Source organism: Thalassophryne amazonica, chromosome 1 (assembly GCF_902500255.1).
Source record: "Thalassophryne amazonica chromosome 1, fThaAma1.1, whole genome shotgun sequence".
Lineage (NCBI taxonomy): Eukaryota > Metazoa > Chordata > Actinopteri > Batrachoidiformes > Batrachoididae > Thalassophryne > Thalassophryne amazonica.
In genome coordinates this window covers 86,578,919-86,605,201 of record NC_047103.1, presented here as the reverse complement: position 1 = coordinate 86,605,201, position 26,283 = coordinate 86,578,919, and the positions used below count along the sequence as shown (strand labels likewise).

The window sequence follows — 26,283 nt, the reverse complement described above, 5'->3', positions numbered from 1 at the left end:
ATTGAAAGGGTACATGAAAATAAGTTTCTGGGGGTGATAATAGATGATAAGATAAACTGGAAGACTCACATAAAACATATACAAAGTAAACTGTCAAGAAGCATTTCAGTTCTAAACAAAGCGAAACATATTCTGGACCACAACTCACTCCGCATTCTTTACTGCTCACTGGTTTTACCATATTTACAGTACTGTGCAGAGGTATGGAGTAATACTTATAAAGGTACAACACAATCACTATCAGTAATGCAGAAAAGAGCTATAAGAATTATTCATAATACTGGCTATAGAGATCATACAAATCCACTATTTTTACAATCCAAATTCTTAAAATTCACAGACTTGGTTCATTTTCAAACAGTACAAATTGTGTATAAAGCAATAAACAATTTACTTCCAGCAAATATTAAAAATATGTTTTTTAACAGATCAGGGGATTACAGTCTGAGGGGGAAATTTAATTTAAAGCATCAGTGGGCACGAACAACATTAAAAGGTTTCTGTATTTCTGTCTGTGGGGTGAGGATGTGGAACAGATTGGGAGTGGGGCTCAAGCAATGTCCAAGCATGAACCAGTTCAAACAGCGGTACAAAAATATGTTTTTTTCTGGGTATAGGGAGGAGGAAGGGTAATGAGGGTTAGGGTGTTTTTGTTTTTTGCTTCGTCTTGTAAATATATAGTATTTTGTATGTAAGTAGGTATGTGTAGGTGTATATTTATGTTTGTGTATATATATGTGTATATATGTATATGTGTATATATGTGTATGTATATGTGTATGTATGTTGATGTGTGTATGTATATATATATGTGTATGTGTATGTATATGTATATATATATATATTGATATCGGTTTAGGTGTGTAGGAATCTATGTGTATATGTGGCAAAGGGTATTACTGGTTGTGGGGAAGAAGGGGTAGGGATAAATAAGCTGATGCTTCACCCTACCCCTTTTCGGACATGTTGGGTACACAGTAGGAACTTTTTTGTTGTTGTCTTTACTGATCTATCTTGTAATTGTTGTTGTATCAAATGTTCGAAATAAACAGTTTTCATTCATTCATTCATTCATTCATTCATTCATTCATTCATTCATTTTCATTCATTTGATACAAGCAGATGGTTAACATGTGATTAAATAGTGAGCTCATACTAAGAATAGACCATTGTTACATTGTTTGGCACATGCGCACTGAGTACTCCGCAAGTCACTCATGTAGAACTCCATGGAGTGCAGAACCTTTTAATGCAGACATGCAGGCTCCGTGTAAATACGTGGACATGACTGAATCTATAGACAACACTGTGACAAATGTCCATAACTTGCCCAAAGAAAGGTGGACAGAGTCCCTTAAATGTGTCCCAGATTTGACAATCTGAACAATATACAAATAATGAATGTTTATGAGTACAATGGTAAGAATATTTCATGAGGTGAAAGGTGGAACAGTTCATCTTTCACTGAGTGAAATACTGTTTCGATTGCACAAATGAAAATACATTAATTATGTTTAATATATTGCCTAAAATAGATCCTTGTTATTTGATATTTTATTAATTTATAAACAAGAGAAAAGGGACTTAGGACTTAGAATTGATTTAGGGTCATTTTGGGGTGCTGAATCAGAATCTGAGCTCACATTTCCTCTATCACATCACATTTTATAGCAATCTGCATGTTCCTTATTGATGGATTTTGGAAAGGTTGCTCATTCACTCATGAGTTTGATGCCACCAGTCATGCACAGAAGCAGCTTCAAAAGCATAGTTTTTAAACCAGGTACGCAAAATGTGAACAAGAGCCGTAATATTGTTTATGGCATTGAATAGCTGTGTGAGACTGCAGCTTTTGCTTTGATGCTTGATATTAGAAATATGTTTTCATATCACAAAAAGATGATATGATTGGCAAAAACTAACACCAGATTCAGAGTCAATGCCCCCAAATTACCCAAAATCCATTGAAAAACTCCATGCAAGAAAAATCGTGTTGACCACTGTTATGAGACAGATGTATCTATTAACTGGTCGCACAACTTGTGCGAATGTTTTAAACAGTTCAGTACACTTGCACACCTGTTGGAGACCGATTGGGAGTAATGGAAAGTGAGGGTGAAAAATGGGGTCTCCGAGTGACAGTGACGTTGAGCAGAGGCCATTTTTCGATCGGATCTCGGTCGTGGACTCAGGTGTCAACAGGATGCAAAGTTCATTTCGAGCCTCATATTCCTGTCCAAACCCGACTGAAACCCGACAGACATTTTAACGTTTCTGTTTAAACCTGTTATTTCCATTCAAAACAAATCCCCACACACAGGAATCAAGCCATTAATCCTGTGTTTTCTTTCTTTTTCATTAACATAAACAGACGTCTGCCTCATGTGAAGCAGATCTGCGCACACAGAGTACAGTGCATCCAGAAAGTATTCACAAGTCTTCACTTTTTCTGCATTTTCTTATGTTACAGCCTTATTGCAAAATGAAGTCAATTATTTTTTCCCCTCAAAATTCTACTCATAACAGCCCATAATGACAACATTAAAAATAAAAAACTATGAAATCACATGTACATACTTTGTTCAATACTTTGTTGATGCACCTTTGGCAGCAATTACAGCCTCAAGTCTTCTTGAATATGATGCCACAAGCTTGGTGCACCTATCTTTGGGCAGTTTTGCCCATTCCTCCTCTCAAGCTCCATCAGGGTGGATGGGGAGCGTTGGTGCACAGCTATTTTCAGATCTCTCCAGAGATGTTCAGTCAGATTCAGGTCTGGGCTCTGGCTGGGCCACGCAAGGACATTCATAGAGTTGTCCTGAAACCACTCCTTTGATATCTTGGCTGTGTGCTTAGAGTCATTGTCTGGCTGAAAGACAAACTGTCACCCCAGTATGAGGTCAAGAGCGCTCTGGAGCAGGTTTTCATCGAGGATGTCTCTGTACATTGTTGCATTCATGTTTCCCTAAAGCCTGACTAGTCTCTCAGTTCCTGCCAGTGAAAAGCATCCTCACAGCATGATGCTGCCAGCACCATGCTTCACTGTAGGAATGGTGCCTGATTTCCTCTAAACATGATGTTTGGCATTCACGGCAAAGAGTTCAATCTTTGTCTCATCAGACCAGAGAATTTTGTTTCTCATGGTCTGACAGTCCTTCAGGTGTCTTTCTGCAAACTCCAGGTGAGCTGCCATGCACCTTTTACAAAGGAGTGGCTTTCATCTGGCCACTCCATTTCGTACAGGCCTGATTGGTGGATTCCCACAAAGATAGTTGGTCCTTCTGGAAGGTTCTCCTCTCTCGACAGAGGAATGCTGAAGCTTAGACAGAGTGACCTTCAGGTTCTTGGTCACCTCCCTGACTAAGGCCCTTTCCCTGCAGTCATGCAGCCAGCTCTAGGAAGAGTCCCGATGGATCAGAACGTCTTCCATTTACGAATGATGGAGTAAACTCTGCTCAGTGGGAACTTCAAAGCAGCAGAACTGTTTCTATACCCTTCTATACCCTTCCCCAGATTTGTCATTGTGGGGTATTGTGTGTAGAAATTTGAGAGAAAAAAAAATGAATTTCATCCATTTTGGAATAAGACTGTAACATTAAAAAAATGTGAAAAAGTGAAGTGCTGTGACTACGTTCTGGATGCACTGTAGATCTGGATTTGTTTCCCACTGTCTGTGTCCTTGCACAAGACAATTAATCTACATTGTCTCAGTCCATTCAGCTGTAAGTGGGTACTGGACTTGGCTGGGGAACTAACCTGAGTCAGACTACTGTCCTGTCTTGGGGGAATCATAAACTCTCATCCAAAATGCTGTGGAATCCGGGGATAAAAAGTGACACTAATGTGCCTCAGGGCCGATATAGGGCTTACTTCTACTATGGCTTCTTCTTTTGCAGAAAGCAATAATAATAATGATGCATTCAGGCATTCCTTGTCAATTTATAAAATCATGTTAAAGGGGGTCATATTGTACTAATTCGGCAGTTAAATGCGTTTGGGGTTTCCAATGATTTATGGCTGTGAATGCAGAACCTGACCTGTTCAAATTGAAATACAACCCGGTAGGGCTGCACGATATGACCTAAAATTCATATCGCAGTATAAATTGAATCCCTTCATGGTAACGGTATACAGTAAAATCACCAGTGTAAAACTAACACTGACAGTGTTAAATTAACACTGCTAGTGTACCTATGGTCCCATGTTTACTGTCGGTGTTAATTTAACACTGGTGATTTTTACTGTGTATACGTATATCGCAATATGTATATGTATACATGTATACGTATATCGCAATAAGTGTAAAAATAATTTTGTGTTTCTGAATGGGTCCCTTAGCAAAAGTAAATTGATCAAAATGAATAAATTAAAAATGACAACAAAAAAGTAAAAACAAATATAATGTATTTTTGAAAGCATTTATCATGCAGATCTCAAAACTACTGGTACAATTTGCCAGAAGGTACAGCTAATATCCAAGCCTAGATTTGATGTTTTGGTGAAAGAATTAAATAAATTTATGGTCAGCGGCTGAAGTTTCATCTCTTGAACACTAGATGGCACATTTACAAAACTAAGCACAAATCCACCAAATTTGTTTTATAAAAAATACTTAATTTACTCATATGTGAAGTCAGTCTGGGTAAATTCACGTTACCTGCCTGATTTTGTCTTTCTGCTCCGGTTAAAATAATCATTGCATTATTAAATGTGGCACTTTCTCTAATGTTTGATTCAGGTCGTGACGGAGCCTCCGCCTTCCCCCAGTGCGTTGGCTGAAATAAATAAACAACGGCTTTGCAAATATCAGCAACAGAACATAACATTTTGTGTTATGCATCATGGAGCACTCTTACACTGCGAAGGCCTACTACCCGGAATTCTTTGACAGACGTTCATATCACTCTGCTACATGTCCCCTACCAGAAGGGAGATTTGATATTCCAAGATGCAGCTCATTTATTTTTAAAACAGTAGATGTGATGGATACACTGTGGTGACCTCAAGTGGGGAAAGAAGAGAATTTGAAAGAACTTACGAGAAACAGAAACATCTTTTTTCTTTTAATGGGTGACCTAGTTTGTGGGTATCTTTGGGTGCAAATGTCTCTCTGTTCGAAATACACCTTATAACCTATGTTTGAATGATGAACAGCAGTGTTTACTACATTTAATGGCTTTGTTGGTAAGAGACTTTTTTCATGGCAGTGGCATCAGAACAAGATGCACTGTACTTCCCGAGCTATATGGATGACTGACAGCTCAGCATAAGCCAGTCATGAGCTGTTATTTGCTGCAGCAGGCTGGCTGAGCTCAGTTGACAGGAAACAGTGTATCAGCAAACTCAGACTGCACCGAAAAACAGACATAACGCATAGTTTGACTGGGAGGCTGTGTTTATGCACTTGTCATTGTAGCAAGGAACATCTGATCAAATGGGAAGACAAAGGGCTGCTCCTCTCTTTCAAGGGTTATGTTTTAGTGTAGTTCATGTCAAAATGAAAGGACATAAAGCTGAAAATGAAGCAAATTTTCACTTTTAATTAATCTTTGGTCTGATTCCTACAGTTACTTTAGCCCAGTGGTCTGCAAAATTTACTTTCCCATGTTCCACATATAAAAATCTTCTGGAGTCGCAAAACATATTAAACATTTTCATCTGATGCCAACACGTGTCAAAGTCACATGACCGAATTTAGCCGACATACCATCCAATATATCACAGTCTGAGTCTCTGTTTGAATGTTTGTTGAAAGTGCGGACTTGAAACTATATGCCAGTTTTTAGATTCTGTTGGTAGGCCAAGTATAATTTGAATCATGATTAATATTTTAGACCATGCTTTTTTTGTGTGAATATTATTGTCATTTTTGGGATGGGACTTTCACTTCCTTGTTGAGCTCCATTTCGCTGCAGCAGTTGTAGGGAAAAACATGACTTACTCTTTACTACTGGTGGAAAAGTGCACAATTTAAACCAGTCAAAATGAACAACCTATGTGGGTTAATCACAAACCCATGAATTTGGTTGCTTAGGAGATCCTGGCCAAAAATCCACCAAAGGCAGACAAAAGTGTCAAAAATGCCTCCAGGTGGACAACAGGAGGAGAGACACTGCTGTTATCCACCTGGTCAGGCCTGCATCCCCTTTATCTTGTGTTGGACAGGAATTGTTTTTTGAGTGGCACAAATAAGTTGTCTGGCATTTTATTGTTTTTTAAATTGTTGTACAAACAATGCCTGAAGCATTTCCTGCATTTTAATGTAAATAGTTGTGTATAATGTTATTGTTTGCTACATTTGTACATATGTTTTTGAAATTTACAATTTATATTTGCATTCAAAGTTCTAAAAATGTTTTTTAATGTGTCTGTGGTTTTCACAGTAAAAATCCTAAGTTTTTCCCTTCCACCTCTTAATTTTTTTTGTGTGTGCATGAGTCACACAGGTGAGGTTGTATTGAAAAATAGGACACCAAATAAGGCAACATAAATGGTTTTGTAAGGGAAAGTATGAAGGTAAAAATCAGAAACAGCTATTAGACCCTGGATCCCAGAGGGTTTTACATATATATATATATATATAAAATATATAGTGGGGGGTGGGGGGAGCTGCAACTCCAAACAGTATGAAACCAACATGTTTCATGTTTTGTGTGGTCAGCTCTATTCCCAGAGGCCATCAGATATGGCCATCAGGGATTGTGAAGGCTTTGCATCTGTCTGTCCATCTGTCTGTGCTCAGCACAAGTCCAGTTCTATTACTGCCTCAGTCTTCAAATTAACAGGGAACCATCTTGGGACACAGACCTTGGACAAGTTCAAAGATGGTAAATGGACTGGTAAATGGACAGCATTTATATAGCGCTTTTCCATCTGCATCAGACGCTCAAAGCGCTTTACAATTATGCCTCACATTCACCCCAATGTCAGGGTGCTGCCATACAAGGCACTCACTACACACCGGGAGCAATAAGGGATTAAAGGCCTTGCCCAAGGGCCCTTAGTGATTTTCCAGTCAGGCGGGGATTTGAACCCATGATCTTCTGGATTCAAGCCCAACACCTTAACCACTAGACCAAGATGGCTAACCTTTACTTATTTTAAGAGGCATTTTAAGAGGTTAAAATGTCACATTCTGTTTCAATCTGTTCCATTTTTTTTTTTTTTTTTGAGTGGTGAGGGTGACAGCCAATCAGAGTAGAGCTGCACTGTGACGTCAGTGGCTGGCCTCTTTGTTTTGTGTGTTTATATACATGTCTCTCATATATTATGAAAAACTAGCGAGAAATAAACACTCCTAAAACTGAAAATGCCATGCAAAAGGCATGCTTGACAGAATGTTGAACAGGCAACTTCATCTACCTGTTTCAGATACTGGAAACTTTGTGGTCCCTTTTGCAAATGGAGTAGGAGTCTGAGAAAATAGCATTCTCCTTGCTTTGGTGAGATTGTGTAAACCCGACCAAGGCAGGGTGCTTTGAAAATGCCTGGATGGTCTGGATCTGGATTTCCCGTCTTGCAGCGCATCTACATTTTGTTGTTCCATGTGTAGTATTGAGGTATTTGTGAGTACATCAGTGTTCTAGCAAAACTGTCTTGTTGACATAAGGAGAAGAATTCGGTCAGTGTTGTTTTGTGTGCCTGGGGCTGGCCAATTCTTGTGCAGTGGAGCTGTCAGAAAAGTACACACATTGTCCATTTTCCAAGTGTATAGCCAATGGTAATACAGGTGGGAAATGTTCATGGATGGAAAACCCAAGGAGGCGGAATGCTGCTTCAGTGCTGCCAACATATCTAGCTTGCTGATATAATGTGATTTCATCGGTTGGTGTAGGTGCATTTGGAGTTTCCTGCATACTGTATACGGCTTGGTCACATCCCTTGTTTACATATTTGAGAACATATTTAATGCTCTTAACTGACACACAAAGTTCAACATTTGTGTGGGGGTTCATCTGGCATAAGAGGAATGGGTTGTATGGCACTACCCAGAGCATTGCTGACAACAATGCTCTGCATGGTACCATTGACATTCTTCTGTAAGGTAATAGTGTGACCGCCATCTTCTTGTGTCCGTCGACGATACTTTGGGTATCCATCATGGCCTATCACAGTTGTGTCCAAAATGTCTTTGTGAAATGATTTTGATTAATTTAATTAGCTTATAATGCGCCAAATCACAGCAAAAAGTCAATGTAAAATTGAATAAATAATTAAAAGTGAATAAAAAATTCAAATACAGAAGTAAAAACAGAAGTAAAAGAATAAAACAAATAAAAATAAAAACTATCCATAAGAAAGAGAATAAAAATAGGTTTTGAGTCTTGACTTAAAAATGTCCACAGACTCAGACTGCCTCACGGTCGCAGGAAGACTGTTCCACAGGGTGGGTGCATGATACGAAAAGGCTCTTTGACCTGCTGACTTCTTCTTCACCCTGGGAACACAGAGAAGTCCCGCATCCTGCGACCGCAAAGCCTGGGCCGGCACGTAGAGTTCCACCAGATCAGCCAAATAAGATGGCACCAGTCCATGAACAACCTTATAAGTCAATAATAAAACCTTAAAATCTGCTCTCACAGAGACAAGGAGCCAGTGCAAAGATGCCAAAATGGGTGTGATATGTTCAGACCTTCTGCTACGTGTCAGAAGTCTGGCGGCAGTGTTCTGAATCAGCTGAAGACCCCTAATGCTGGACTGTGGTAACCCTGAAAATAGAACATTACAATAATCTAGTCTAGAAGAAACAAAAGCATGAATCAGGGTCTCAGCATCAGCCCTGGACAGGATGGGGTGGATCCTCGCTATATTTCTCAGATGGAAAAAAGCAGTCCTAGTAACATCCCTGATGTGGAGATCAAAAGACAACGTGAGATCACAAATTACCCCAAGGTTCCTTATTTTGTCCGTATGATGTATGACACAGGAACCCAGGCTGAGTGCCAGCTGGTCAAACTGATGCTGATGTCTCGCTGGACCAAGAACCATCATTTCAGTCTTATCAAAGTTTAAAAGTAGGAAGTTACTAGACATCCAACTTCTCACTGATAGAAGACAGTCCTCCAGGGATTTTATGGGAGTGAGATTTCCTGCAGTTATCGGCATGTACAACTGAGTATCATCAGCATAACAATGAAAGGCAATCCCAAAACTCCGCAGTATATGCCCAAGGGGTGCCACATACAGGGAGAAAAGCAAGGGGCCTAAAACAGATCCCTGTGGACCCCCAAATCTCATGTCAGCAAGGTCAGAGGTAGTGCCATTATACAAGACACATTGAGAACGACTGGACATATATGACGTCAACCAGGCAAGGGCACTTCCAGTAATCCCCCAAAAAATTCTCTAACCTATTGAGCAAAATATGATGATCCACGGTATCAAACGCAGCACTGAGATCTAACAACACCAAAACCGTAGTGGTGTCTGAGTCCATTGCTCGCAGAAGATCATTCACGTCATGTCATGAAGGGCAGGTACAGCTGTGGAAGATGGGATTTCTGCTGAAATTATGAGGTCATTGTTTTGTGGAGTGACCTTTGACTGTAACCATAAAATATGGACGTGAGGAAGGCCTCTCTTTTAGAATTCTACAGAATAAAGCCAAGCTTGAAGATTCCCAAAGCAGCCATTTTTCAGCAAGAACGTAAGTTACAATTTTTGTATGAAAACACACACAATGTCAGGGCAATCACAGCAGTTTGGTGTGGAAGAAGGCTGGCTACAATTTATTTATTTATTTATTTATTTGAGCAAGTTAAAAACATTTATCTATTGCGCACATTCATCTTTTAGAGTCCGTACATTACTCAAAGGGAGTAGGATGAAGTAAAACTTATATTTTCTACTCCCTTTCACATGTATTATTTTCGGCTGTGCAGACAAGAATAAATAAAAAGTTTTGAGATCATACATATATAAACACACACCTTGCATTATACATATCAACATATATTTACATAAATACATTACTTCTATACACAAATACCCTTCCATACACCAATACACACACTAGATTCAATGAGATTTGATAATATAACAATTTTAACCCACATACATGCACCCATGGCCACCCAAGCCCATGCATGCATGCACATTTCCCTGTTTTCGATTAGACTTGATGATATAATAATTTGTTATCCACATACATGCACCCGTGGGCAACCCGCGCCCACGCATGCATGCACATTTCCCTGTATTCAATATGACTTAATAATATAACAATTTTATCCACTTACATGCACACATGGGCAACCCGTGTCCATGCGTGCATGCACATTTCCCTGTATTCAACATGACATAATAATATAACAGTTTTTTTATCCACACACATGCACCATGGGCAACCTGTGTCCGATCTCCTGCCATTTGGAGTTTGTAGTTGTAGTAATAAAGAGGTTTGGGCTTTCCAAATTCTCAAACATAGGTGATGGCATCTTGTTGTTTCTGATGTGTGTTCTGGGTTCACCAGTGAATGTGGCTGGAATTACAACTCTTTGGCATATGTGCTCGATTGGTGCTGCTGTGAGTAGACTGTCTTGGAGATTAGCATAGTTGTCAGCCCGCAGTGTTTTTTGTTCAGGGTGTAGAAACTGGAGTTGCTCAGTTTCAACTTTACAGTAGATATCAACAATAAATTGTTGGAAAAGGCATCTACATTGCAAAATGTGATTGGATTCATGGCACCTGATGTGATACGAATAATATTGCATTTGACTAACTTTTTTCTTCTGTAGATGTCAAGTAGATATTATAGCCGCTAGTACCATGGGGAAACAACAGTGGATACTGTAATGCAGTGATTCTCAACCGGGGTGCCACGTGATCGATCGTCAGGGGTGCCGTGGGCAATTATCAAATATCACCATAATCGGGTGTATGTGCTGTAATAGTGTGACAGATGATGTAATGCTCTTCTATTCCAGTAGATGGCAGCAAAGCGCTGTACTATAGTATAATAGACATACTTGCGCACATAGTGTTGTGCCTCTCCATGGTTACGGGTTGCTGACTACAGCGTGAATCTCAGCTGCTCACGGAGCATGGCTCCTCTGGGGAAGGAGAAACCGCGTTGGCTGTGGAGGTGTGCGGCTCAAAAAAGGTTGAAAATCACTGCTGTAATGGATCATAGGCATGATGAATTTCAGATATGTGTTTCAGTGCACCATCCCCTTGTTGTATTACTATGACTCGTGTATCAGTAGGTTCATTGGGCATGAGAATTGCAGCTTCACTGGTCAATGGTCTGTTGAATCGTTGCGCATGTTCATTGGTTGTTCGTTGATCCTCTTGAATGACAACAGCTAAATCAGGAGAATTTGTGTTCTGCAATATATCTGCATCTGTTTTGAATGCTTTCACATAATGATTGTGTGCATGAAGTATGTCCTGCTGCTTTGTAACAATTTCTGTTTGAAGCCCATTCAGATGTGATAGTCTTCTGTTCAGTTCATTTCAAAGTATTGTCAACGAAATATATGTGAAGGAATTGAGGTGCATTGTTGGGTGCAGGGTATATTGAGCCTATGTTGTGAAAAACCTGTCCTTGCACTGTAAATGTTGGGTTCCAGGCAGGTAGTTACCTTGTGGTACAGGCAAAGCCAGTCATTTGAAAGGCACAGTTGTACATCCTAATATTTTTGAGGAAATACTAATTTCCATTCAGTAGCGACTGAAGATAAGGAGGTGGCTGTGGATAACCTGGGATGATTATTTTCTCATTGCTGCAGCAAAACCCTGGGGGTTCATCGGGGTACCTGGCAACTCCACAATGCTGACAGATGTTGCTCGAGTCCAATATTGCTTTGTTGAGTGAAATGAGCCTCATCATAACAGTACGCTTCAGGGTGCTGTGGCTGGTCAACTGCAACTTCAACACTTTGCTGCCTTCTGTTAGCCCGCTTTCATGCTTCTGCCTGTATGTGTGGTGGAGGGATGTTTTGCACTTCACCATCACTGAAGTCAAACAGAAATGAAGAGAAATGAATGTTGTAAAAGAAGAGTTTATTGCAACAAAAACTAAATTTATATTGTATCAGAAGTTTATACTTATAATTACAATTTAAAAAATTACATTGTATTAGAACTTTAAAACTACAAAAAGAGTATTAAAATATTATATAGAGGGAGTGAGATCTTTTGGCACACAAAATATTTCCTTCATTTAGAAGAGGTTGTTATCGTATTGTACAACTTGCACCCATACAGACAAAAAGAGTATTAAACTATAATATGTGGCAATTATAGTTGGAGTGAGATCTACTGAAGGCTTGAGTCACCTTTCTCATTCTCATTTTTGTCATCACTTCCTCCCGGTTCTTGCTTGAGGACCTCTGAAACTTGATTCAGCACAGAATCATCTACATAGTACTCGTTCTCAATTTGTTCCTTGATTACAGAATGTGGTGGAGTACTGGACACCTTGGCAATGCTTTCTTTTTGTGGAGGGCTAAATGCTATTAGTTTGCGGATGGAAGATGGGGCTGCAGCAGGTTTTCTCTTGTTTGCTGCCTTGAACTCCTCCATCAACTATTATTAATAATTATTAATAATTCTATTAAAGGATGCCTTCCAGGCCCTTACTTGCAGCTGTGTTATTCCACTGTTAAAATCCTTACATAGCTTACTGAGTTCATTGACAATGGCTGTGGCACGGCAGTGGGGTGGCATCTTATGTTCTGTCATCTTGGCGTTCATCTGGAAAATGAATGAGGTAAAATTTTAAAAAGAATTTCACCAGAAAATGAACAAAAATAGTTTGCTTTTGACCCCTTTAAGATGGTTTCTTTTATATATATATATATATATATATATATATATATATGCAAATGCAAATGCAAAAAAAAAGTTCAATGAAAACAGACAATCAAGCTATAACTTTAGAAGGAGTCAGTAAATTGAGCATCGATGTAATCCGGGGAGGATAGGCAGGATGGACTGGCAGAACTGCATGGACAGATGAGAATGCAATCTGGAAAACAGGAAAATTATATTCATTAAACAGTTGAAAAATTAAGTTTATGCTCTCAAAGTGTGAGACTCTTTCCTATTGCGGCCATTTGGCTTTGTAGTCATTTTGACCAAACCCCTCACATTTTTATTTATAACTGTTGAATTCTTTATATATGTGGATTATGTACTACATAATTGTACCCAAAAAAGGTTTTATTAAAAAGACGACCTGAAAGTTCAGTTACAATTTGCCAGAAGGTACATCTGAGATGCAAGCCCAGATTTAATGTTTTGGTGAAAGAAAATCCTCCTCTGTACCACTTCATCGTGAAGCTGTGTAAATGGGGATACAAAATGCAAAACATGTACTATGCACAATTTCTCCAATCACAGCCACTGAAGCCTGTAACTTCTTCTGGGTTGTCTTGGTGTCTTTCCTCACTCTTCTCCTTCTTGCACAGTCACACAGTTTTTGAGAACTGTCTACTCCACACAGATTTACCATAGAGTGCCATACTGTTTGTATTTCTTTGTAACTGATGTAAATATAGTTCAAGACACATTCAGTGACTTGGAAATGTTCATGTAGCCATCCCCTGACTTGTATGAAGAAAACTGGTAATAAAATTGATGATTTACAAGTATACCAAATCAAAAAAAAAACAAAAAAAAACTGCAAGGGGATCGCAATTTTTTTTATTTTTTTATTTTTTGCCCCTCTAAAGATGTTTTTTTTTTTGGTGGAGAGGGGGACTCTGTTTGTGGGATACGGAGGGCTCTGTCCAAATTGGTTTGCTGCTTTGGGTGGGGCTCTTCGTCTTTGGCCACACGGAGTATTGGGATGTTATGTTTTTTCCAATTTTTTTTCTTTTTCTCTTTTTTGTCTTTCGGCTATTCCCGTTAGGGGTAACGCCACAGCAGATCAATCGTTTCCATCTCACCCTGTCCTCTGTATCTTCCTCTGTCACACCAATCACCTGCATGTCCTCCCTCAGCACATCCATAAACCTCCTCTTTGGTCTCCCTCTTCTCCTCCTGCCTGGTGGCTCCATCCTCAGCATCCTTTTCCCTATATACCCTGGGTCCCTCCTCTGCACATGTCTAAACCATTTCAGTCTTGCCTCTTTGACTTTGTCTCCAAACCGTCCCACCTCAGCTGTCCCTCTGATATGTTCATTCCTAATCTTGTCCATTCTCGTCACTCCCAAAGAGAATCTCAACATCTTCAGCTCTGCCACCTCCAGCTCTGCCTCATGTCTTTTTGTTAGTGCCACTGTCTCTAAGCCGTACAACATAACTGGTCTCACTACTGTCTTATAGACTTTCCCCTTCACTCTTGCTGATATTCTTCGGTCACAAATCACTCCTGCCACCTTTCTCCACCCACTGCACCCTGCCTGCACTCTCTTCTTCACCTCTTTACCACATTCTCCATTACTTTGAACAGTTGACCCTAAATATTTAAACTCATCTACTTTCACCACTTCTACTCCTTGTAACTTCACTGTTCCACTGGGCTCCCTCTCATTCACACACATGTACTCAGTCTTGCTTCTCCTGACTTTCATTCCCCTTCTCTCCAAAGCATATCTCCGCCTCTCCAGACTAGACTCAGCTTGCTCTCTGCTCTCACTACAGATCACAATGTCATCTGCAAACATCATAGTCCATGGGCACTCCTGTCTGATCTCATCCGTCAACCTGTCCATCACCACTGCAAACAAGACATGACTCAGAGCTGATCCTTGGTGTAATCCCACCTCCACCTTGAATGAGTCTGTCATTCCGACTGCACATCTCACCGCTGTCACACTATTCTTGTACATGTCCTGCACTATCCTAACATACTTCTTTGCCACTCCAGATTTCCTCATACAATACCACAGCTCTTCTCTTGGCACCCTATCTTAAGCTTTTTCTAAGTCCACAAACACACAATGTAATGCTTTCTGGCCTTCTCTGTACTTCTCCAACGTATTCTCAGAGCAAACATTGCATCTGTAGTGCTCTTTCTCAGCATGAAACCATATTGCTGCTCACAGTTCTTCACCTGTTTTCTAAGTGTATCTTCTACTACTCTTTCCCATAACTTCATGCTGTGGCTGATCAACTTTATGCCTCTGTAGTTACTGCAGCTCTGCACATCACCCTTCTTGAAAATAGGAACAGCACACTTCGTCTCCACCCCTCAGGCATCCTCTCACTTTCCAAGATTTTATTAAACAATCTGGTTAGAAACTCTACTTTCCATGCCTCCACTGGAATGTCATCTGGACCAACTGCCTTTCCACTCTTCATCCTCTTCATAGCAGCCCTCACTTCTTTGTTACTAATCTCTTGTACTTCCTGAGTTACTCTCACCACATCATCCAGCCTTTTCTCTCACTCGTTCTCTTCATTCATCAGCTCTTCAAAATATTCCCTCCATCTTCTCAGCACACACTCCTCACTTGTCAGCACATTACCATGTGCATCTTTTACCACCCTAACCTGCTGCACATCTTTTCCAGCTCTGTCCCTTTGTCTGGCCAATTGGTACAAGTCCTTTTCTCCTTCCTTACTATTCAACTTCTCGTACAGCTCGCAATATGCCTTTTCCTTCACTTTTGCCACTTCTCTTTTCGCCTTACGCCGCATCTCCTTGTACTCCTGTCTACTTTCTTCATCTCTCCGACTATCCCAAAACGTTTTTGCCAACCTCTTTCTCCTTATACTTTCCTGGACCTCTTCATTCCACCACCTCCTTGTCTTCCTTCCACTGTCCAGATGTCACACCCAGTACTGTCCCAGCTGTCTCCCTTACCACATCTGCAGTACTTTTCCAGTTGTCCAAAATTGCTTCCCCTCCAACCAGTGCTTCTCTCACCTGCTCGCTAAATTTCACACGTCTTCCTCCTTCAGCTTCCACCATCTGATCCTTTGTTGAGCTCTCATTCTCTTCTTCTTCTTTACCTCTAAAGTCATCCTACAAACAACCATCCTATGCTGTCTAACGACACTCTGTCCTGCCACCACCTTACAGTCTCTGATTTCCTTTAGAGAAATTAAGCTACTGTGCATGAATGAACTTCCCAGTGCATTACTAAATTATGCAAAGGGATGACCTAACTTGTCATACAGTGGTGTATAGGGGCACTGACCAATGGTAAATGTGTTGGGAGATGGGAGTGAGAATGTCCAGCCCTGTTTTACTTGCATTGTATGTATCTTTAAAGCAGGGTTTCCACTTACAGAAACTCTCTAGGTCTATAAAGCGAACCAACATGAACTGTAGTTCATCACGGTTTGTTGCAATTTGTTTGTTGGTGCCCCACCCACCATTTTGACATGACACTACTGCAACATCATTACGACACCGCTGTTCTTCAAGCGGGGGTTTCCACATTTAGGAATTGTCAACATTTACAAACCAAACCACCTTGAAGTGTAATTTCTGTGCTAATGTCCATGACAATTTGTTTTGTAAAAGTGTTGCCCCAACCATGCTGTCATGACACCGCCAACTTCATCAGCAAGGGTCACCACATCAATGTAAATCATCACAGATGCTCGTAGAAAGCCATTAACAACATGTCATGATGCAGCCACGGCATGTGCGTCACTTGGGGGGAAAGTGCCAATTTTGCCTATAAATACAGCATGCCTCACACATTTTCATCAGTATGAAACATGTTATGATATGTCAAAATGATATGAATGGATTTTAATTAAATTTGCTAGAGAGGCAGACTTGGTATCAAGTAAGATTGGCTTAAATTTAGTTTTGGACCCTGGTTGAGTGATGAGCTTGCCTTTGAGCTTTATTTCTGGCCCATTTGATCCTGGTCCTCCTTTTGTTCTTTGATCTTGATTCATTTGATTGTGATTACAGGATTTAAGTAATTGTCAGGATTTGCCCCGGCCCAGGTCATGCATTTGTAGTGACTCCCTGTTGGCACCTGTCGCCCCTTTTCCCCATTTATTTTGATTGATTCATGTTATGTAATGCTCTGGTTTTGTTTCTTAATTATCCTCTGTGTCTTATTATCTGGTTGTGGTCTGGTAGTCATGAGTTTTACTTTCTGTTATAATCCATTTTGTGTTCAGTCTTAGTTTGGTTTTGTTTTTTTACATTTATTGCATTATGTCTTAGTCACAGGTTTGGGTTATTATTGATCTTCAGCGCTTCTTATGTTCCATTTGTTATTTATTGCTTATTTTGGTAGTCTCTGGTTTTGTCATTCGGTTAATTCATTTTGGTGTAATTTATGTTGTCATATTATCGGTTATTGCTTTTACTTTTATACTTTAATCTGTTTCAGTTCGGTTCTAGTTTTGGCTATTATCATAGATCAGGGGTGGCCAAGTTTGGTCCTCGAGAGCCACCTTCCTGACACTCTTAGTTGTCTCCCTGCTCCAACACACCTGAACCCAATGAAAGACTCGTTAGCAGACTTTTAATGAGCCTTTCATTGGATTCAGGTGTGATGGAGCAGGGAGACAACTAAGAGTGTCAGGAAGGTGGCTCTCGAGGACTGAACTTGGCCACCCCTGTCATAGATCTTCTGGTTTCCCGCTTTTTAGATGAGTCACGTTAAATAGTGTTTGTCAAGCATGTCACGTTTTGCACAGTTGGTTTTTCTGTTATGTAGTTATCTTGCCTCAGTTCACTTTGCTTTTGTCTCACTGCATTCGCTTGACTCTCTTCTCCCTTCTTTGCTTCACCGGACCACACCCCCTTCCAGAACCTTCACTAACACACTTGTTCCACTAATTACACCACCGGTAATTTTAGCCCTCACAGTCCCTCACTTCCCTCCTAGTTTGTTAGTATCTTGTATCTACATTCCAGCCTTCTTGTTCAAGTCCTGTTTTGCTCTGCCATGTTTTCACATCGCTTTCTGTCCCTCGCTTTTTGTCTCTGCCACAGCTCTTGTAATTAGTCTCTCCATGTATTTGAAACCTGCATGTTTTGATTGCATTTTTGCCTGACCCTTGTTTGTACTTTTGCATTGCTGCTTGACTACCTGTGTACTGTACCAGTGCCTGCTTCAACGATAAAGTCATTTTTTTTATTCCTACATCATGTCTGTGAATAGTAGAGAAGCTTGAGTCTTTCAGTCTTTTGTTCATGGTAATGAGTCATTCACGTCATCAGGAGAGTCGTCAAGGGAGCCATCACAAGAGGCTTCCGTCCCATCATTAGGAGGGACAGCTGCCCTGTCATTAGGAGGGTGCCAACTAGAGCACAATAGGTGCTAATTAGAGCTATTGTTTAGTCACTAGCCTATAGCAGTCGGCCTCTCGGTAGGAGGGGTCGGGTTAGGTTTAAAAAACTCCAGCTTTTGTTGGCTTCTGTTTATTCTTCTCTACAAGAGTCAAGACAGAAGTCAGACTACCAGAGCAAGAATTTTAGCTGAGGAAGCTTCTGTGATTTGAAGCGAAACATCCTCGCGTCAAGCAACCCAGTTCAGTCGAAGATTCAAGCTTCTCTACTATGGAAACCACCTGGACAACTGAGAACCTACACAGAAATCACGTCTGTGAGTCTACATCCTGTGTCTGACCATTTTTGTGGCTCGCCGCCTCGGCGCCTGTCAGTAATTAATCACAATTTAAGTTAACTTACCTCTTTGTCACATTAGAGGGCCCAGGACTCTCCATGTGAAATTATGCATGAAGAGGGGGTGGGCCGAGGCATGAGCATGGCCACTGTCATGCACATTGGAATGCCATGTTCAATAAAATGTCTAATTTCATCACCAAAAAAATAACAAATACGTAACTCACCTGATTGTGTCCATTCTGTGTCCTTTTCTCATTCATTAAATGTATTCCATGTAATTTAATTTAATTTCTTCAAAAAAGGGGGTGGGCTGATCCTTGGCCCTAGGCCCTAGGCCCAAATGGGTTATATTGATCATGGGTTAGGATCCATACCTTGGTGATAATACAATTGCTCCTAATATCAGGATCAACAAGAGACAGCCAATTGGCAGCAAAACAGTAACCTCCTTGGTGATGTTTAAAGATCAGCATCAAATTGAGTGATCAGTATCAAAGCTCTCAACACTCTTTGATTAGGATCAAACAACAACATTCAGCAAAGAAAATTAAAGAAATGTTCAATGCAAGAAACATAGTATTTCCCCTCCCCCATAACAAACAAAAAAAAATAAACAAAGATATTGAGAACATTTTGAGTAATCCTGCGAACAAACCAACCAACAAACAAATGGACGCGACCGAAAACATAACCTCCTTGGTGGAGGTACTAAGAAAGGAAAAAGTAAAGCGGAAAATAATTTTCCACACACATTTATTCAAAACACACAGCAAACTATAATAAACTAGTAACACATCACTCCTACAAACAATCTTTGGTGTGTCACGTGAGGTGAATCTGCCCTATGACTGGATTTTGGAAAACCATATGACACATGACACAGTTTCTATGAGGAGTACAAAGATGGAGGACGGTGGCTCAAAAATCTGTGGAGTTAACTTTTCAGCAAAAAAAAAGTAAGTTTCTATCTCATATCATTAAAATGTTATTTATAATTTAGTAAAGCTTGGTCTCAGCCATCGTATACAACGGCGTCGGCCCCAGAGGGTTAAACCCTTAGATCTTCAGCAAATGTATTTATAAATGGAAACTGCATGAACTACACTTTTTTTTTTTTCAAATAAGTTTATTCAATGAGGAGAAATAAATGCTAAATAATTGTTGTGTCGTAACTTAATTTTTGTTCAGCCTTTGTGACCCGTCTTCATGAAGTTAGATGCAAAACTGTTAAAATTGGCCCTATCCTGCAATGATAAAGAATCCTTAAAAAAATTACTGGATCCGGATCGTGTTCTGGATCATTACCAAAATTTAATGACTTCTAAGTTAGGCCAAGATACACACCTGGTAAAAATTTCATTGAAATCCATTGAGGATTTTTTGAGTAATCTTGCTAACAAACCAACCAACCAACCAACAAACAAACTGACACGACCGAAAACATAACCTCCTTGGCGGAGGTAAAAATGTTGATATCTAAACAGAGTACTGTTAGATGTTGGAGTAACCATTTAGATATCTCCTATATGGATGACTGACCATCTGCACCAACTTACACACACACACACACACACACACACACACACACACACACACACACACACACACACACACACACACACACACACACACACACACACACACACACACACACACACACACACAGTCTCTACACACTCTTTCTTGAGACTCTGATATACATCTCACTCTTCTGTGTTGAATTTCAGATTTCATTTTGCCTCATGTGTCACACTTTGAGATGATTTGTACCTATTGTGATTTGACGCTATAAAATACAACCAAATTAAAATGAATGATATCTAATTTCTGCTTACAGTTCATCATCTTAAGCTACTACTGGTCCTCAGCATTTAAAAATATCTCATCTTTTTCATACCCCTTAAAATTAATTTCTGAATCCTGATCAATGGTAAACCTCAAATATTCTCTATATTGATTAATCTTCAAACCCTGTCTTCTGAAGTTCTGTTCTTTGAGCTTTACCTCCACCCTCCTCCCTTCTTTTGAAAAGTATGCACTGGTTCACTGGTTTATAAATCTCTTGGTATGCTCGTGTTTTTGCATTTTGACATTGCCTTTTTCTCCATGGCTGCCTGTCTATACATATCTCTAACTTCCTTCATTTTTTCCTTCTTTTTTTCTTTTGTGACCATTGCCTTGTTGCCTCTTGCTGTTACATCTTACTGATCCACCAACATGACATCTTATCCCCACTTGGTCTTTATCCTGTTTTATTTACAGTAGTGTTCAGAATAATAGTAGTGCTATGTGACTAAAAAGATTAATCCAGGTTTTGAGTATATTTCTTATTGTTACATGGGAAACAAGGTACCAGTAGATTCAGTAGATTCTCACAAATCCAACAAGACCAAGCATTCATGATATGCACACTCTTAAGGCTATGAAATTGGGCTATTAGTAAAAAAAAAAGTAGAAAAGGGGGTGTTCACAATAATAGTAGCATCTGCTGTTGATGCTACAAACTCAAAACTATTATGTTCAAACTGCTTTTTTAGCAATCCTGTGAATCACTAAACTAGTATTTAGTTGTATAACCACAGTTTTTCATGATTTCTTCACATCTGCGAGACATTAATTTTGTTGGTTTGGAACCAAGGTTTTGCTCATTTACTGGTGTGCTTGGAGTCTTTGTTCTTGTTGAAACACCCATTTCAAGGGCATGTCCTCTTCAGCATAAGGCAACATGACCTCCACCTCCTTTTGACATAACCAAACTGATCCATGATACCTGGTATGCGATATATAGGCCCAACACCATAGTAGGAGAAACATGCCCATATCATGATGCTTGCACCACCATGCTTCACTGTCTTCATTGTGAACTGTGGCTTGAATTCAGAGTTTGGGGGTCGTCTCACAAACTGTCTGCGGCCCTTGGACCCAAAAAGAACAATTTTACTCTCATCAGTCCACAAAATATTCCTCCATTTCTCTTTAGGCCAGTTGATATGTTCTTTGGCAAATTGTTACCTCTTCTGCACATGTCTTTTATTTAACAGAGGGACTTTGCGGGGAATTCTTGCAAATAAATTAGCTTCACACAGGCATCTTCTAACTGTCACAGCACTTACAGGTAACTCTAGACTGTCTTTGATCATCCTGGAGCTGATCAAATGGTGAGCCTTTGCCATTCTGGTTATTCTTCTATCCATTTTGATGGTTGTTTTCCGTTTTCTTCCATGCATCTCTGTTTTTTTTTTTTTTGTCCATTTTAAAGCATTGGAGATCATTGTAGATGAACAGCTTATAATTTTTGGCACCTGCGTATAAGTTTTCCCCTCTCCAATCAACTTTTTAATCAAACTATGCTGTTCTTCTGAACAATGTCTTGAACATCCCATTTTCCTTAGGCTTTTAAAGAGAAAACCATGTTCAACAGGTGCTGGCTTCATCCTTAAATAGGGGACACCTGATTCACACCTGTTTGTTCCACAAAATTGACGAACTCACTGACTGAATGCCACACTACTATTATTGTGAACACCCCCTTTTCTACTTTTTTTTTTACTAATAGCCCAATTTCATAGCCTTAGGAGTGTGCATATCATGAATGCTTGGTCTTGTTGGATTTGTGAGAATCTACTGGTACCTTGTTTCCCATGTAACAATAAGAAATATACTCAAAACCTGGATTAATCTTTTTAGTCACATAGCACTACTATTATTCTGAACACCACTGTATGTAATTAAGATCTTCTGAGATCCCTGTTGTAGGTTTAAATTGACATAAAAACACAGATATACTGTATGGTGTGTTACCAGTGTGATGGTCATTAAAATGAATAAAGTCGTTTGTTAGGAGTTGTGCTTCAAAGTTAATGTCAATCAATTGATATCTGATATTATCATATGGCACATCAATTAAACTCAAAAGACCAGTTATCTCTCCTTGAAGACATCAGACCAGAATGATTACCTTTCATACATCTCACCATATGGTGTGCTACCACTGGGTGAAATTCAATTGAAATCCATGACCCAGTTTCATTGAAGTCGTGCCAACAATGCTCATGGATAGATGGACAGATGGGGGGATTCCTTTGCACCCCCAAATTATTGTTTAGTCTGCTTTGTTTGACACGGCCGACAAGACGAATGGCAGCTGTCCACTGTGACAGTATGTGCGATGGGCAGCACTGCACAGGCAAAAACCTTTTAACTTTTTAACCACTTACTGCATCAAAAAGGACAAGTTGGAGTCTTTGCCAGAATATTATTACAATGTGCCACATTCAAGAACATTATTTGGAGAATGGGGTTAATTTTATTCCTGCATGTGATGTGGGAGAAACGGTGTCTCATTACATGGAGAAGTATTTGTTCTTACTTTTGGGAAGAAGTAATTTGTCTGTCTCCTTCATGCAATAAATGGGGGCGTCGTCCTTTTTCATCCTTTGTTAATTCTGTGGTTTATTTGCAGAGCAGGTAGATTTGTGGGATGAGGAACTGGACTACCACTATCAGTTTTTCATGAAAAAACAGAAGAGAGTGGAGGCAGTACTGATGGTGATGGAGCAAAGGGAATAAATAAGTGGGGAGAACATATGGAAGGGGGTTGTCCCCCACTTCTATTTTCTATTGGCCGCATGCGTATTCATCACAGCGTGCTGCAGTCACAGTTGAATGTGGTTTGCATTGTTTCTGAGTGGCGGTGTCTCGTGCACAGTGAAGCAGTGCACAGCAATGGTGCCTGCGTCTTTGCTTGAGGCTTGTAAATGGCTTTTAGAGGGGTGCACACCGTTTTGTGAATTTGGTGTGAAAAGCCCTTAAAAGGTGCAGCACCCCTGTTCCCTAGTAGAGACAAACCTGTGAATAGGTACATCTGTGTTTAAATCCCAGTCACACTACCGATCTGTGTCCTTGAGTAAGACACTTCATCTGACTTGTGTTGGTCCACCGAGCTGCAAATAGGTACGAGTGTGGGTAGGGAGGAGTGTGACCTGAAAACAACCACTTGGCCTGTAAGATGATATGTGCATTGTAATAATGCTCTGCGGCGATAATGCAGTGATCCCAGTGGAGGAGGGTGTCCTGTGTGACTGGTGGGTGGTGGGTAGTGTTGGGGGGGTGGTTAGTCTCGACTGCCTAGAAGCAGTTTCTAGGCAAAGCACTTAGAGACATGCAGCCTCTCAAGAGAGGTTACTGCTCTGCGTTCGTGACTGCAGTGGAGGATCCCTCCTGCAGCTACAAGCACATACAGTAATATACAAAAAAAAAAAAAAAATCACGACTTCTGCTTTCAGCCAACGCCCACACAACAACACTCTGGTTTGTATTTTTGCACTGAGGAGATGCGTCCATTTTCAAGAGAGCTGGAGAGGTTTTGTTCTGTTTCATTATAAATCATCAAGCATGTGACAGGAATTTCCATTTTGGTACAGTGTGGAACAGGAGAGTTTTACCACAGAGCGAAAAAAAACAAAACAAAAACAAAAAACTTTTAACATGTGTTCAGAGACAAGGATGTATGTGTTAAATAACTCACAACAATGAGATTGCAAAATGCCAAATTAAGGAGCGTCATTATGAAGTGAGTGAGTCTGTACTTCAGGCTGGCTGTATGTGTTCCTGTTCTTTTTGTGTGACACCCAAATAATGAATCCCAACACGTTAAAGTGTGATAGTGATACACTCTAAAGCAGCCTCATTGGTCGCCCACTGCACTGTAGGACAGTGCTGCTTACATGTGTGGGCAAATGCACACAGACACAACAGTCACATTCAAATCAATTTGGGCATTTACAGTAACAAACACACTGCCAAATACTGAGTGTGGTGTCTTTTTTTTCCAAGACATGACAAAATATGTAGTTAATGTCCATGTGTACAGCTGTCACCCTTCCACCTCCACAGCTGATATCACTCACTCATCTTCAACGATTTATTCGGAACCAGGTCTCCTACAGGTGATATTAATGAATTTTAAATCAGTGTAACCTTTACATTTATTTTCATGGATTTGTAACAGAGAAGGTCACTGCCTAGATTTAGAACCATAACAAACTGAAGTGTGAATGTCACAGTATACAAAAATGTGATCCACCACAGGGTTTAATGACATTATATGCCAGACTTGTGCCAACATGTGGAAAAACAAGTATTTCATGCCAGTGCTATAGCTAACACACACACACACAGACCTCTAACCTCAGCACTACCACATTTAGCCGTGAGCTTGTTCTTTCTATTACTATCTAAAGCTCATGACCATATGTGAGGATCGGCGCATAAATGGACACATGGTCACATCCTGTCCACTCCCAGTGATTTGCCACTGTGGAGTTCTTAGACTAACTCAGTGGCTTCCGCCAGGAAGAGGGCAGCGTATCTACCCGAGCCTTCCATCTAGGGCTGCAGCTATTGATTATTTTAGTACTTCAGTATTCTATCGATTATTCTGGTGATTAATCAAGTAATCAGATAAAAAGTACTTTTGCGTTTTAAAACATCAACAGTCCAGGGCTCTCCCTAAGCAATGGTACAGTGTTACTGCATCATCACAGAGATTGTCAAATTTAGTGTATCCCTTTCTGTTTTCCTGGGTAATTATTTATTTTTTCACATCTTTTCAAGTTTTGGATCTTTCCTGGTGTCAGGAGCTCAGCCAAATTCGGGCCAAAGTCTTGACATTTTGCTGAAATGGTGATGGGATGTGGCTTTTTGTTTTTTGTTTTCCCCAACTTGTAAATTTTAATAATTTTTAAGTTGTTTTTTTTTAAGTTGGTGGCCTGGGTCCCTCCATGATTTTTTTAATTTTTTTATCCCTCTTTCTCTGCCAATACATTTCAGCTGGAGGTTGAACATGTAAGTCTCACTGAAGATGTAAGTCAGTTTATTATTATATTGTTATTATTTTATTTAGGTTACTGTATTTGTGAAGCTTGTGTGTTGCCCAAAAAGCAAAAATTAAAAAGTGAAACACTCAGTTTGAGTCTGAGCAAAACACACAAGAAAGAGTGGACTTCTGCTGAGAGGATCTTCTTTCAGAAATTGTTTGTCAGTGTGTCCGGGGACAGAGCTGTGACTCACCCGGTGTGAGGGGAGTGCTGAGACTCTCACTCTGGGCAGAGAGACACAGCAACTGGCGGCCGGGTGAATAGTCACTCCCCACGTAGAGCGGAGAGCCGGCAGGGGATGAAACGGTGTTTTTTATAAAACAAACGCACTGCTTCGCTTTAAATTCACAGTAAGCTATTTCAGATGAGCAGCATGGACTGTTTTTCTCCTAAAAGGCTTCATTTCACTCTGTGTCGCATTGGAAAGTGGTATCTTTACACGACCTGTGCTTGTGTCTGCGCATGCTCTAGTCTTCTTCTGTTTGTTTTCTGGGGATGTTACAGCGCCACATACATGCCTGGCATATGTACTACAATGTTAAATGAAGCTTTGAGGCACAGAATTTGCCTCAAACATTTTTTTGTAATTGAATTATTCGAGTTATTCCATTAATCGTTTCAGCCCTACTTCCATCCCTGCCTCCTCTGAGGAAAGCATTCTAGTGGGGTTGAGGAGATCCTCAGTGTTCCTTCTACTGGCCAGAGACATCCCCAGTTTAAGAAGGCAGCTCTCCACTCTTGTTGAAAACAGTTTGGCTGATTCCTCTCTCTGTCTCTCTCTCTTTCTCTGTCTCTCTCTGTCTGTCTCTCTCTCTCTCTGTCTCTCTCTCTGTCTCTTTCTCTGTCTCTCTCTCTTCTCTGTCTCTCTCTCTGTCTCTCTCTCTCTCTCTGTCTCTCTCTCTGTCTCTC

The 26,283-nt window shown here is 40.2% G+C and overlaps 1 protein-coding gene across 1 annotated transcript in view; it reads left to right on the top strand.

Annotated features, from left to right (window-relative positions):
• Nucleotides 1–26,283, top strand: part of kcnh2b (potassium voltage-gated channel, subfamily H (eag-related), member 2b) — a 1,340,040-nt gene that overhangs the window by 219,347 nt on the left and 1,094,410 nt on the right. The gene's annotated exons all lie outside the window — the stretch shown is intronic.